The sequence below is a fragment of the Lepeophtheirus salmonis genome, chromosome W (genome assembly GCF_016086655.4).
Source record: "Lepeophtheirus salmonis chromosome W, UVic_Lsal_1.4, whole genome shotgun sequence".
NCBI classification, from domain to species: domain Eukaryota; kingdom Metazoa; phylum Arthropoda; class Copepoda; order Siphonostomatoida; family Caligidae; genus Lepeophtheirus; species Lepeophtheirus salmonis.
Window position 1 is genome coordinate 308721 of NC_092585.1, and position 13000 is coordinate 321720.

Below are 13000 nucleotides of genomic sequence, written 5' to 3' on the forward strand. Positions count from 1 at the left end.
TCTGTAAATGCAAATAGGAAATCTGTTGACAGGATGGGATTCCGAAGAAGGAGTGTCAGTCGAGGAAGATCGTTGGAGAGAAGTGGGAGTAAACTTTGTGGGAAATGTAGATTTGATTATCCTCACAGAAATGAGATTCCTTGTCCAGCGAGGAATAGTGAATGCCTGAGCTGTAAAAGAAAGGGACATTTTACAAGAATGTGTAAATCAGCGAAGCAGAACTCCGTCACGGTAATTATTTCTATCCAGAAATTAAAAACTAATAAAATACCAATTGAAATAATAGATACTTATGGAAATCATTAAGTGGAAGTTGCAGACACGTGTGATAGTGGAGCAATGGTTTCTATTGTTGTATCTAAAGTATTTAAAAAAAATCAAATTTGATCGCAAAGGGTCTACTTTTGATCCAAAGATTGTTGGAGTGAATGGATCTTCAATGCATATTCTTGGTGTTGTACAACTTATCATGAAACTTGGAAGTCGTAGCTATGGGAGACTGTGTATGTTGTAGGGAATATCACAGAGAACGAACTTTTCATCTTTCAGAATGCACCATAGTGCAAGACAAATACCTTTTTGATATCGTGGACATGTGAAAAACATGCTGGATGATAGGGTCAAAAAGGATGTGATTGTGAAAGTAGAAGATGAAACAACAGAGTGGTGCCACGCCATAGTTATTGTATCTAAACAGAATGGTAAAGTGATTTAAACAGTAGACTTAACCATGTTAAACTCACAGGTTAAGAGATTAGTTTATCCTATGAAAACTCCAAAGGAAGCCGTTTCTGAAATCAATCCGAAGTCCCAGTTTTTCACAAAATTTGACACTGTGCATGGTTATTGGCAGATGCCCCTAGAAGAGGGACAGAAATTAACAACTTTTATTGCTCCATACGGAAGATATTACTTTAAGAGAGCTCCTATGGGATTTATTTATACGGGAGATGCGTATAATAGTCGGTGTGATATAGTAGTTGATGACATCCTCGTTGATGACGAAGATCTTGATAATCATATTAAGAGAGTAAGAAGAGTTCTAAACAGATGCAAGGAATTTGGAATCACATTAAGTCTAGAGAATTTTCAATTCGCGAAAGAAGAAATTGATTTTGTCGGTTACAAAATCAATAAGAATGGAATTGCCGTCAACGAAGATAAAATAAATGCTATTCACAAATTTCCCACTCCTACAAACAGAACAGAATTAAGATCATTTATGGGTATGGCTAATCAATTAACATCTTTTACCTCAAAATTGAGCAAAGTGGCCGAACAATTGAGAGACTTGTTGAAGACAAAGTATGAATTCAAATGGGAGTTAGTTCACTCACATGCGATTGACAATATTAAAGATATTTTACTTAAGCCACCAATCCTAGCACTTTTTGATCCGTTGAGAGAAACATGTTTAGAGACAGACGCATCAAGAACCAAAGGTCTTGGATTCAATTTAATACAACAGCATGGAGAAAGATGGAAACTAATTGAATGTGGTTCGAGATTTATCACTGAAACAGAATCAAGATATGCGATGATCGAGTTAGAAGCCCTTGCCATCTAGTGGGCCATTAAAAAATGTCATATTTACCTTAGTGGACTACTGCACTTCGAAGTAATAACCGATCATCCTTCTCTCTCCACTATATTCAATAACTATTCTTTAAACCAAATCGAAAACGCCAAAGTACTGAAGATTAGAATGTGCCTTCAACATTACGAGTTCAAAGTATCATGGAAGACAGGAAAAGACCATATTATTGCAGATGCTTTGTCACGAGCTCCAGTAGATGATCCTGAAAGGGAAGAAGAAGAATTAGAAAGTGGAAGAAAATACACAATTAGATTAGCCATAATTAGAATAGCTGTAATACAGAATAAAATCCGAAATATTGGTTTCGTAGATCCAATCATTGAAGAGATACGAAATATAGGAAAAGCGGATGAGACTATCGAGCACTCGTAGAATTCGTGGAATGTGGTCTGAAAGAAAAAGGAAGAGTAGAAAATCATTACCTAAAATTATTTAAGAACATGATCAAAGACTTAGCTGTTGAGGACGGTTTGGTATTGAAAGGAACAGGAATTGTCGTCCCTAAAGCGTGCCAAAAAGACATCCTTGCTAAATTACATTTGTCGCATCAAGGAATGACGAAAACCAAAAGAAGAGCGAGAGCATGTCAATAGATTTGTTTATGTTAAGCGGAAAATCTTACCTGGTATGTGTGGATGCATTATCAGTATACACGGTGATTGAAGAATATAAAAAAGACCCAAATACGGAGAAAATTATTGAGACATTTTCAAAATGGTTTACTAATTTCGGATATCCGAAGAATCTGAGATCTGATCAAGGTGCAGTCTTCTCATCCCATATATTCCAAGAATTTTTACACTAAAAAAATGGCATCGTTTGGTCTCCATCAAGTCCTTACAATCCACAAAGTAACAGAATGGCCGAGGCAGCTATAAAAAATATGAAGAACCTTCTTAATTAATGTGGAACAAGAACAATCGATTCAGAAGAGTTTAGAGATGGGCTATTGGAGTATAGAAATACACTCCGCAAGTGCGGATACTCTCCTAATCAAGTAGTTCATGGAAAGAACCTTAGATCAAAAATTCCAGCACACAGTAGTGCATTGAAGAAATCGTTTCATAACATTTGCAACAAATCAAAATTATATTACGACACCGGTACTAAGGAATTATGTACGTCGGATATTCGTAGTTCGAGTAGGACGCAATTTCCCCCGTGGAGACCACTTTGTAGTAGCGTTAACTACAAAACAAATCTCAATGCCATTTTAAAAATGAGAAGGAGGCCTCTTTGTATCAAGAAATAAATAGAACCTGTACGAAGAACCTTTTGTAACGAATTGATGAATCAGATGCTTATAAGAGTGAACCTCAAGGACATCCACTTATATGATATATCTTGTATTATATATTTGTTTTTTATTCAAAATATACTATATAAATGAGTATATTTCGCTATGTATTAATATTATTATATCAGCTACTGTACACGCTACAAGCTACGTTAATAAACCTTAAAAACTCTTCTCTGTGTATATCTTAATGCTAATCACCCAGGATAAATAAGGTTAGTCTTCAACTTGAACTAAACGCTCTGTCCAATCATTCTACTTAAAACATACAATTATTATCTTTTAAATAAGGGAGATTGTTCATTATGTAAGTCAAATTCCTTGGACCCTGCAAACGTATTTAAAACGTGTTTGTACTAATAATGGTATGGATTTTTAACAACTGCAAAAGTAGTTAAAAGGCCTTAATTATATTATAATCCATACCATACCCCCCATACTATACAATATATGTATTTTATATTAATATCAATAAGGGGATTTTCTGGTGTTTATAATCTGTTCTTCTTTTCTTTTTTGTATATCTCTTGTTATTGTATTTTAAGAATTAGGAATAAATTAGCACTCAGCATGTACACAAGTGAGTTTTCTTTTGAAGAGTCTAAGGACACTACAATGGTGACCCCGACTAAACGAATTATGACGGTGGATAGTATTGGTTAATACTGTAAAGTGACTTAATATAGATTGAATCGCCATAGCTCATGGACAGCACTCTCGGGAGTTTTCTCTTGAACTTGATGTTTGTACGTTCGCGCCCCAGCGATTCCTGGATAAATAAATAAAATATATGTACATAGATTTCACCAAAAGATTCCTATGTTAGATGGAGTAATTATAACACTGTAATTTTTACTTTAACTTAATCAGTGCAAGTCCATCTAACCAATTAAAGGAATATTAAAAAAAAAAAAAACTAAACTAAGTCACGTTTCAGTGAAACTTCCATCTTTTACCACCTTAAGGCCTACAGGATACTTCCTTCGTATTGAATATCAATTTGAGCTGGCTAAAATAACTCAGGAAAGGACGAAATTTAATTATCTTTTGAGTGCAATTCCGGAGGACTTATTGTACAAAGTCCTGTATTATTCTTTAAACAAGTGCCTGAAGTCAGAACAGCCTTACTCGGACTTAAAAGTACTTTTAACAAGAGTTTGTGTAGGTTCAATGCAAACACTTACCAATGACTTTGTGAACCTCATTTCAAACAGGGACAACATCTCTGTTTGTGAAATGCAATCAAAGGCATGGGACCTTATTAATGAAATATCCAAGGACAGGACGGATTTGAAGGAGGCCCTTGTAAAAGATATGGTTTTGAATTGTATTCCAATATCATCGTGTCAACACCTCACACAAGGTTTTCGTGGATTATCCTATGAGAAATTCATAAGGTGTGCAAGAACTGAGGAAAATGTAAGAACTCTAAAACTTACATGTTATATAGAAAAGGAGCGTGATGAGGTTAAAGGAATAAATATTATCAGAAGAAATGCTGAACCTAATACCTAAAAAGAAAGGGGAAAAAATTGAAAAATTATAAAAAACAAGCAATTTTTAATATCTGAGGAAAAATTTACCCATGGACACAAATAAAGGGTTAATAATTTATTATTAATTATTTATAAGCACTGTTTATTGGCTTTGATTTGATACCCATATCAATACTATACGAATTACATATACGAATATACATTTCGAAACTATAGTAAAAAAGTACAAATAATCTCGTTTTTAAGCCTTTTTTTAGAGCCACCAGCAAATAAATTGTCAAGGCCCATGCGACAAGCATAGCCGTGGTCCATGAACCAAATGACTGTTATGTTTAGTTTCTGTAGACCTTGGAGAACGGGAAAAAGTTAAATATTAAAAAAAAAAGTTTTAATTTAAACAGGTCTAGTCAAATAGTACTAGAGTAGAGGACAGCTCACTTAAATAGCGAGTATACGTACTGTACGTACTGAGGCCTATATTAAAAAAAAAAGGAGAGAAAGGAAAAATAAAGAAGCGTTGTAATTTACTTAACACTCTTATTTTATAAACCATTTTAATCAATTATTTTCTTAAAATATATTTTTAAATTAAAACAGTTTCCTTATTTTGTGTTTTTGGGAGACAGGCTAGTCCACCTTTTTCTTTGCAAAATTCTTTATATATGATAAATATTATATATATATTATAAATGAATTAAAGGACATATCTATATTTAAAAAAATATTTTTACTATAACTTGGAGCAAACAAAGAATTCAGAGGATATTAGTACATACTTAGTTAATATTATTTTTTTTTTCAATTATTTAATTTTCTTATTTTTCTACAATTATTATAATAATTTACACTTATTCTTCCTTTTCCTAATTCCGTTATTAATTTCCGATACAATATTTTTGACTAAACAATTGCAAAATGAATAAGCAATTTTATAAAAGAGATCCTTGAAGATATGCCGATGATTACATACTTTCGTAATAATTATTTCCCCCAATTCAGTTCCTTCCAATTTTATTTTCAAGGCTGTACTGAAAACTTCGGGCAAGGAATTTATGTTTTGTGCTTTCATTGTCAAATATTCCTTGATGGATTAGACTTGCTTGGCAGCAGATATTGAAAACAAGGTCTGATGGAGTAACAACGCCACCTTTATGAATTTGGTTTAAAAATTTCTCCCTGGCGATTTTCTCGACATCATTTTGCCCTCCATCTTCCAAAATAATTTTGGGACTCTCTATGCTATTCCTTATAATCTTGTTTTTTAAGAGGCTCCTTGAAATATATCCACATACATAAAAAATTATATTATTTTGGTCGTCCTGAAGTAAGTCAGGGTATTTTTCATTTTAGAGTACTAAAAGGCCTCCTCCCTGATTTCAACAGTAATTTCACTTGGCGGACAAAAGCTAGTTTTGATCTCGGTAAGTGTCATATTAGATAATTTAATAAGGATTCTAATCTTTTTTCTGCTTCCATAAACTGTCGTACGCTCATAAAGAATTAGCTCCAGATAACTGTCTGTAGTATCCAAAACGCCTCTCCATAATATCACTGTTTATTTTTCAAAGCAAAATTTAATCCAAGCCTTTCATAATATTCAAGAAGTATCCAGTTATTTCTCTCAATGCTGCAGTCGTATGAATGGCACAAAATAATGTTTCATTGGATAAGCTTTTTGATTTGATTTTCATGTCTTTCCACTTCTTCAACCATACCTAAAATCTTTTCATTAAATTTATGTTCTCACTATTCATTGATTTCACAGGCTCCTTGAACGTATCCCTCTTTCTTTTACCTGCTTTAACATTTATGAAATTGAACAATGTTCTTATGATTTTCAAGAATGATGCAGTTCCTTTCCGCTCAGGCTTCAATTGTTGATTGATGAGAGTCAGCAAGTTTTACGTTGCACCTCTCTATTGATCTTAGGTTTAAAACCTTTTGATTCAACATGTATGCATATTTAATACCTTTTCCAAGCTCAAGGGTGTACAGGTTTTGAATGGGTTTCATCTTTGGTTTTATCACATTGCCATCAAAGTCTGGACATTCAAATTCCTTCTTGATTAAAAAGTTAGAATAATAATTTTTGAATAAATGTACGGTATCAAAAAGTAAATACACTTGACTTCTCTCCTTATTGTGATTTGGCACTGACAATTTCATCTCTCCTCGACATAATTTGTCAAGGAAATTTTTTCCATTGGAACTGTGTCCGTCCACAGATACAGCAGTAACACCAAATCGGATTTCAGTTAATGCCGACACTACTTCTGAATAGTTTAACAATATTGTCTTAGAGTCGATCTTGAAAATGGGAATCAATGCAACCATATCTGAATAGGAGAAGCAATACTTCTTATCGTGTAGCACAGGAGGGTTTTTGTCACTTCATTGTTCTTGATTCCAAATACTTTGCCACCAGCATATTCAATTATTTTCTCGCAATATACTTCATCTACCATCAGACATACCATCTTCTCTCTTTCTGTCAAGCAAGCAATTCTTGCTTTCAGATACTTTTTGGAATATTCAGTTAATCCAATGTCTACTGAGATGAAAGATGAAAAAAGATGAAACTTGGCTGGTAATATTATTCATAAATATAACACCAGCAGGCCGTTCATTTTCCATATACACTTTTGAATATCTCGGAGAGAGTTGATCTTTTCTTTGTCTAAGAACAATTGGGATTTATTCTCAATTACCTCATAGAGTCTTCTGTACCTTTCTTTACTTGAAGAAGATACATACCTGCTCTGAGTAATCTATCGTTATAAATGATCTCAAAGATTGTGAAATTGGGATGGCACGACGTCATTTTTAAAGCAATGGATGGTCAGACATTTCGACTTCCTTTTTCTGTATTTGTTTGTATCCTCATTATTGATCTTGAAGTCACTTGAAAGGAAATGACGACTGCAGACTACTGAATGCTTTGACGGCTCCTAGTTATGAAGATGTATTGCTCAGATCCAGTTTTGGCAGATTTCGGGAGGTTTCGGAAATACATGAAAGCTGACGTTGTTAATCTCGTAACCTTTGTACCCACTCTTGCATCCTACTGCAACACATATATTAACCATCTGTAAAAAAATTAAGCAATTAATTATTTAAAATGCAAAAATTGGACCAAAAATAAATTTTAAATAAAACTTCTTGGATTTCACTGTTATAAATATATTATAATAAACCTTCCTTAACGACGATAATGGATTGGAATTATTCCTTGATCTTTTGAATTTCCAGCGTGGATTTATATTTTAATTTTACAACACACTTCCCAACGCACTGAATGGACAATACAATATGTCAATATGTACTGATATAAAAAGAAAAACAGCTATAGACAATAGTGTACATTAGGACAGAGTTTGTAGAAATAAAAAGGAAGAAGGAGAAACTGCACTGTCCTCCTTTTAGAAGTTCTTGGTCCAGTGTACAAATAAAGTTTTTGACTTTGTTTGTTAGTCACAAGGAATACGGCAAAAGTTACAGATCAATCTTGATCAAACTTGATACGAAGATAATTATTGTCTCAGTAAAAAGTCATCAAATTTTGAGAGGTCAATGTCGGGGTAACACAAAAAGTTCATTAAAATTGCATAATCAATAATAACTTTGGAACATAATGAGGTATAGAGCTCCAATTGGTGTCATTATGTAGGTTTAATACGGATGTTTCATATAGTAAAAAATCCAAAGGAAGTTTTGCACTCTACCGAGTGCCCATTCTAGTTTAAAATGTTTTAGTTTGGGAGAATACCAAGTTAGTAGTTATTTTTGCGCTTCCAAAATTTAATTGATCATGACATATTTACTCCTACAAACAAGACACATTTTAAATAAAAAAAACTCTTCATTTTGAGAAAGGGATACTTGTGTTTGTTTGAAGATTATAATTTGCAAAGTTTTTAGAAATATATTGTCTATAAGTACCCGTATAAGTGCACACGAATGATAGTTGTGGTAACCTGCCTCTACTGTTTAGATAAATGCTCAACTCAACTCGAATTATAATTTAAAAACAAGTATTGCATCCTTCAAAATGAACTGTTTCAATTCTATTTTGAATTGTATAACTAAAAATGTGTCTATGTTCAAATTTTCATTAGGACATGAGCAAACTAAAAAATATATATTATACGCAAGGTGGTGTGACAGTCTGTAGCTTGTTGTTAAAAAAAAATAACACATGCTTCGAATGATTTTCACAGCACCCTCTGTGTGAGTAATATATACTTTTATTTTATATTAGACAATATTATCATTCAGAAAGTTGTATTATTTTGTTGCAAGAAGGCACTCTCTGTCACTTTGTTTTGTTTGCATGGTTTCAATAGATTGTGTTTTCGTATAAAATCTATTATGCAGATAGGGTAAAGTTAATTGTATATTAAAATCATCATGAAACTCTCATAACTTTTAAAGAACTTGAAATTTCAATCTAAATTTGGCAATTCTGCATATCTTGTAAATAGAAACATTTTATTAAAAATTAGGTCTAAATTGGAGTCTCAAAATGTATTTTTTTCGTCACTTTTTATTGGGAATAAATACCCTTATTTAATTTAGTCCTAGTTATATTCCATTTACTAAATAAAAGATAATTCAACAATTGAAAAAAATAACGACATTATAGAATAACTATGAACTGTTATTACACCTTTCTTTTCTTAAAATTTGGTTTGGATATGTACTACCCTATGTGTTGATCATGAGATACACTTACAAGGTATGGGACAGCCAAAATAAACAAATACATTAGTCGTCATATTAAACATAGATACGTTCATTAAATAAATCATATTCAAGGTTTGGCAGCAAAACGTTGACCCTCGAGCCTCTTGCCTTTCGTGACCCCTGTCAAAAGGTAGCATGGGGTAGCATAATCTTATCGCCGTTTCTGTACATTTTCAAGAGCTCTGATTTTCCTTTCTATGCGTTGGATTCCACAACTGAGAAAGCGTAAGTTTTAAATAAACATATTCTTATGCTAGCAGGCTATTCGTCAGGTACATATTTCTGGTTTAAAAAACTCCTTTTAATAAACCCAAGCGCTCTGTTTGCTTTTCTAACAATATTATTATGAGATTTTTTGTTGGGAACGTACTAATCGATAAGGAAGTGAAGTATACCCAGAAATGTAGAACACATATCCTCACCATGTTACCATGTTCGTGGAGATATTCGGAGTGGTAAAGAGTGAACCCCAGTCAATGGATAACAAGCTTGCTTGAATTGGTATGCAATTGGCGGTTTTTAAAATCAAGAGTGTAGGTGGGTGACTTGTGTTGCTTTTTCAACTTGACGATGTAATCAACATCAATAAAAATGGGGTAGTGTTCTGAGAGGCACACCTCCTTCATGAACTCGGTCTAGCCTTACATGATGAATTAGAGAGGACAAAGATTAAATATGTTTCCTGTGATGTGTAGGTCAGTAATGTAATGGTGGAGAGAGAAAGAGTCAGGGAGCCCTGAATAAGTAAATTTGCTGAGTTGGAATCAGGTGTCAAGTACTCCAGTCAACTGCAAGAATATGTACGCCCCGCACATTATGGTTGAGTTATTAATTTCCTCTATGAAAGAAGAGAGCGCATGCTAAATTTTGTTATTGGGGTCGGGGGATCTGCATACACACATGTATTTCAAATTTTTAACTTCAATCGTACACAGTTCAAAAAATTCACCAAAGTGTTCCTGGAGATTAAAAGCGATTGCATCATTACGGCAGTAGATAGCAACCTCACCCCTCGGGGTTTGGTCGATGAGTCGCGATCCGCTTGAGAAAATATTTGTTTAAAGAATAATTTTGAGTTTATATGATCATTTAATAAAGTTTTGTAATTACAGATCAATATACACTGGTGATCAAATCAATAACCCAGTTGGAAGTGTATGGATTTTGTGGAATGGGCTCCTGATTCTTATGTAAAGTATCTTTAGTTTTTCATACAAAGAGAGGGCTCACAAACTATTCTTTTGATATTGCTATAAAAGATCTGATGGATATTTTCAATAATTTTTATTTTATCGAAAGCCCCACATTTCAATTAATAATAAAACACAACTTTATCCATATGGCCGCTGTCGCTGGCCTTACAGTTGCCCATTCTGTCGACCCAATTTTCAATACATTTTTCGATTGTGTGAGCTTCAGCTGCAATGGCAACCCCAATTTCTTGTTTCAAATCGTCAATCGCCTCTGGAGGTTTGGGTAACATTTATTCTTGACGGTACCCCACATAAAATAGTCAACAGGTCAAATCGTGACTACAAGGTGGCCAGTTGACATTGCCGTTTCGACTCATGATGCGATTGTCGAAGAGAGTGCGCAAAGATCAATTGCAACGTTGGCTTTGTGGCACGTAGCGAAATCCGGTTGGAACCAAATGTCGTCGATGTCTTCCTTTTCCATTTGGGTAAACAAAAAATCTTCCAGCATGGCCCGATAGCGCTCACCATTGGCCATAACGGCAGCTCCTTGCTCGTTTTTTTCGCTCTCGGCAATAGCAGCAATATTTTCGATTGGACACACTGGACGAACACAGGAACGCGTTGTTTTATCCATTAACGAACCAGTTTTGCGCACACGCTTCACAAATTTATCCACAAACTGCACTGGAAGGCGCTTTATTTCGACCGACGTAATTTTCTTGCAGTTTCGTTTGAAGACTCTCCATTTTGGAAGTAAGTCCTTAGCATTTCCAACTTTCTTTGAGCGTAAACTTAACCATTTCGTAAACCAGAGACCTTTTACAAAATATTAGACACAATTGAGGATATATACTACAGCTGTCAGACGTATAAAAAAATGGTAGTTCAAAAAGCAAACGCTAGATGGGCCACCAGTAACATACAAAAGTATAAAAAAAATAAAGTGACATAATTTATATGATGTTGAGATATTCAAGGTAAAATATGATGGTAAACTATACTTTTGTGGAATTTTAGTGGAATTTTGAATATTTTGAGAATAAGTATATATTTTGAAATGCTTTCCAAAAAAAAATTATATTTGAAATTATATTTTTTAAATTTTTTACGAAAAATTTTAATTTTTGGATTTTAACGAAACAATTGCAAACCTCCCTCGCTTTTTATGATATCTCAAATGACGTAAATTTATCATTTTTCCCTTCATGACGTTAGTTTCCCAAACTAATCATCAATTGAGAACACATAATTTGATTATTTTTCATTAATTATAATATGAAGAAAGTACTATTTTGTGTGTAGATAATTTTTCGAAGAATTCTCCCTGTACAGGAAATTGTATTGATTTTCATGAGGTCATTCAAATGTGTTGCTGAAATAAGTGGAGCTGTACACCACCAAGGAACGTAACCAAAAATAAAAAAAGTGTAGGAAGCGATTTAGTTTATGTTGCTGATCAATCACAAATATTGTCCCCTAAGGTAATTCTCGAGCTATTTTTTTGCTGAGCAGATCGATTTTTACAGTAGTTAGAAGCTTAGACATCCACCTTGCTATGTGTAAGGCACCAGGTTTGATGAAATGTCTGAAAACTTTATCCTTACCCTCACTTACGTAGAGAATCACGAGCATTACCAGCTCCTTATAATCCACTCAAACAAAAGTCTGAGTGAACAACATTTTGCAATGCTGAAGCATATCTTCATTTTTTCTATTCTATTTTATCGTCCAGAGATAGATAATTGTGGTCCTGGATATCAATAAATTTGAGTTGTTCAAACTCAGTTTTGAATTTATGTCTTTTAGAAGAAAACCTTATAAATACAGTACTTTTTAAGTACTAAATTGTATTTTCTCAGAATTGGATGATTTTATATAACACACATTTGAAATCAACATAAAGTTTTGCAGATAATATATTTATTTACATGTAGATTTCTGATTTTTTTTCTTGATTAAAAACGGGCTTAAATCTATAAAGATACACAAGAAATTTCTCCAGATAATTTGACGAATCTGTATGAAGGGATGCCAGAACGCATAAAAATGTATTAAACTTAAAGGTCGTCATATCGGGAAGTAAATAAAGTTTTTCGCCAAAAAAATCACTTGTTTAAAAAAACCACCATCAATTTTGGACATACTTTAATCCAAATTGGCTATTCTAACTAGATTTTGACTACCCAAAAAGATGCAATATCATGTTGGAAGGATCTTTAACTTGGTTTCCAATTGACTACATTTCTTAAGAGGGGAATATTCTCATTATTCAATAAAATAACTACATTAAAATGTCGTAAGATTGAAAATGCCCAACCCTAAAAAATCTTATGAGATAAAATTTACAACTTCTTGTAAATTTCTACATTTATACTTCTTTTATTTGTAGTAACTGAGGAGCATTTTGTTTATTTCTTCCTGTCTCCTGATAACTTACATTTGTCATTTAAAGATTAACTTCTAATAGAACAAGTGTAAGTGAAGTATTTCAAAGTTGTATACTTGTTTAACGGGATGATTTTGTAATTGACTCTAGTCTCTGATTAATGACTAACGATCTTTTTTTTTTCACTTTTGGATTTTTTCAAGTTTTTTCTGGAAATTTTATAGGATTGATGTGTCCCATAGATGTTTCAGAGATCGTTGATAGATGTACAAACAAATGTATATC

The 13000-nt window shown here is 33.3% G+C and overlaps 1 protein-coding gene and 2 long non-coding RNA genes across 8 annotated transcripts in view; 1 reads left to right on the forward strand and 2 right to left on the reverse strand.

Annotated features, from left to right (window-relative positions):
• The window catches only part of LOC121131300 (two pore potassium channel protein sup-9-like), a 194708-nt gene that overhangs the window by 115730 nt on the left and 65978 nt on the right, over positions 1-13000 (reverse strand). The window lies entirely within an intron of this gene.
• Positions 1009-2013, reverse strand: LOC121128651 (uncharacterized). Of its 3 annotated transcripts, none has more exons than XR_005868233.2 (4): positions 1878-2013; positions 1595-1799; positions 1255-1514; positions 1009-1042 (listed from the first exon to the last, which is right to left on the reverse strand). It is a non-coding gene; the product is annotated as an uncharacterized lncRNA (long non-coding RNA). The 3 variants fall into 3 exon arrangements; XR_005868234.2 differs by lacking the exon at positions 1009-1042 and adding an exon at positions 1069-1193; XR_005868232.2 differs by lacking the exon at positions 1009-1042 and having other exon boundaries at positions 1175-1514.
• LOC121128254 (uncharacterized) lies at positions 3021-6139 on the forward strand. Of its 2 annotated transcripts, XR_011784007.1 has the most exons (3): positions 3021-3109; positions 3440-4313; positions 5741-6139. It is a non-coding gene; the product is annotated as an uncharacterized lncRNA (long non-coding RNA). The 2 variants fall into 2 exon arrangements; XR_005868115.2 differs by lacking the exon at positions 5741-6139 and having other exon boundaries at positions 3440-4761.